The 2,712-nt window shown below is 48.3% G+C and overlaps 1 pseudogene; it reads left to right on the top strand.

Annotated features, from left to right (window-relative positions):
* Positions 1-247: 247 nt before the first annotated feature.
* Positions 248-2,377, top strand: LOC112858982 (ATM interactor pseudogene; annotated as a pseudogene).
* Positions 2,378-2,712: the final 335 nt, after the last annotated feature.

Below are 2,712 nucleotides of genomic sequence, written 5' to 3'. Positions count from 1 at the left end.
ACCATAGAAATGAAAGAATTCTGGGAATGATAGTTCCAGCTTAGCTACATTGACCAAGTATGAATTCACCACAGTCCTCTTCTTTACAAATTGGCATCCATGCATCACTCTTTAGAACACATGTAATTATCAAACAAATACATTATTGTGCTTCCATCTATGCAATAATCCATTTAAAACTGAAAACAGGAGGCCCTTCTGCCATGTGGCAGCCCTGGCAGCCTCTGGCCTGGGGCACCCCGACCCTGTCCAACAGCCTGGCGCTCAACATGCACCCGGTCAAGAGCCACCGCCTGCAGGATGGCATAGTAAATCCAACAATACGAAAAGATTTGAAAATGGTACCGAAATTCTGTTGTCCAATTGAAGGATGCCCCAGAGGCCCTGACAGACTGTTTTCTCAACTTTCTCTCGTAAAACAGCACTTTATGGAAATGCACGCCGAAAGGAAGCATAAGTGTAGTAAGTGCAGCAACTGCTAAGGCACCAAGCGGGACTTGAGAAGGCACCCAAGGATTGTGGCAAGACCTTCCGGTGAACGTGCGGCTGTCCCTATGCCAGCAGGACCGCCTTACAGTTCCCTATCTACCAAACTGGCCACGAGATCCCTGCAGAGCACAGGGAGCCACCTAGTAAGAAAAGGAAAATGGAAAACTGCCTGCACAGCCAGAAGCTGTCCAATAAGACCACTGAGTAATTGAGCAGTCAGCCAGCTCCAAGACCAGACACTCAAGAACTAGAAACTTCTTTTGGAGATCTTGCAACCCTAATGCTGGAAAGCAGACTCTTACAACACCTCCAAGATACCCTCAGAAGTTGCTTTTACCCAAGCCCAGAGTGGCTCTGGTTAAACTTCCTGTTCTGCAGTTTCTCCCACACCTGTCTTTGTGCCTATAGCCAACTCCTCGGCCCAGCCCGTAGTGTTGGGCGTGGATCATCAGGGTTCCGCCCCTGGCGCTGTGCACATACTGCCCTTGTGGGTCGGAACCCTGATCGTCAGCCTAGATTCCGAGGCTGGCTGTCTCAAGGAGAGTCTCCCTCTTTCAAAAATTGTAAATCCTGTTGCTCTGGAGCCAATTAGTACAGGTGTTCAGGTGAACTTGGGTAAGAGCCTGTCTAATCCTTTACAAGAACTAGGAAACACATGTCAGAAGAATAGCATTTCTTCAGTCAACGTACAGACGGACCTGTCTTATGCCACACAACACTTCATACCTTCCGCACAGTGGGCCGGCCCCGATTCCTCCGGATCGTCCTGTTCTCAAACGGATTTGACGTTTGGTTCTCAAGTCTCCCTTCCCATTAGTGTTCACACTCAGACATTCTTATCCAGTTCTAAGGTAACCTCTTTCACAGCTGCTCAGACTGATACGTTCACAGATGCCTGTTACCAGTCAGGTGGGATCTCCAGAGAAACTCAGACCAGTGCAATGCAGTGTCGGACAGATGGCCGAGTCCAGATGGACGAAGCTGTAATGTGTGGAGACATTTTTGAGAGCGTCCATGCATCCTATGGTGTTTCCACAGCCAATATCATAAGCAGCAGCCTAGTAGCAGGGACTGTCACTCATGGTTTGTTACCTCAGAACCACCCTAAGACTTTAAATCAAGATACTGAGAAATCTGCACCAATTATAAACTTCAGCGCACAGCACAGTATGCTTCTTTCACAGAACATGACAGATAATCAGACCCAGACTATAGATTTATTAAGTGATTTAGAAAACATTTTGTCAAGTAACCTGCCTGGTCAGACACTGGACGATCGTAGTCTTTTGTCTGACACGAATACTGGACAAGACACCAGCTCCCATCTGGCCCAGCCCAGAATCCTGTAATTGATTTTGATATCGAGGCGTTCTTTTCCGCCTCATATATCCAAACTCAAAGATAGAGAGTGAGCTTAACACCATGACCCCTGAGCCAGTCTTGGAATTGCTGGGCATAGAGACCCAAACTGACGTCTTCCTTGCAGACACCTCTGCCTAGTCCTATAGCTGTAGGGGAAATTCGAGCTTCTTAGGCCTTGAAATGTTTGACATACAAACACAGACAGACCTAAACTTCTTTTTTAGACAGTAGCCCCATCTGCCTCTGGGAAGTATTCTGAAACACTCCCGCTTTTCCGTGAGTACGGATTCGTCTGACACAGAGACCCAAACCGAAGGAATCTCCACTGCTAAAAGCATACCTGCTGTAGAGAGTAAAGTTCAATTGAACAGCACAGAAACACAGGCCATGAATTCTGGCTTTGAGACCCTTTGAGACTCAAACCGCAATGGGCAACTTTCTTCTGGCCGATTTGGCCTGGAACACGATGGAATCTCGGTTCAGCTCTCTAGAAACCGCAGAACTACACACGGTCTCCAAGTTCTAAACGTGAAGTCCGTGCATGGGTCGGCCTTTACGGTTTCCTTTCGGGTTCAGCGAACGGAGGGTAGGACAACAGTGTTAACGCCACTGAACGTAGTTAACTGATGCGTTTACTTCGGTCCTTGGAGGTTCTGTGCCTTTCTTACTTGTAAACATAAAGTATAAGATGTTGATCTAAAAATGATTGTTTCGGGGCGCCTGGGTGGCTCAGTAGGTTAAGCGTCCGACTTCAGCTCAGGTCACGACCTCGCGGTCCGTGAGTTCGAGCCCCGCGTCGGCTCTGGGCTGATGGCTCAGAGCCTGGAGCCTGGAGCCTGCTTGGGATTCTGTGTCTCCCTC

Source organism: Puma concolor, chromosome B1 (genome assembly GCF_028749965.1).
Source record: "Puma concolor isolate L17-30 chromosome B1, mPumCon1.1.hap2, whole genome shotgun sequence".
Classification (NCBI taxonomy): domain Eukaryota; kingdom Metazoa; phylum Chordata; class Mammalia; order Carnivora; family Felidae; genus Puma; species Puma concolor.
Note: the sequence above shows the minus strand (reverse complement) of the source record. Positions and strands in the feature narration are given on the sequence as shown.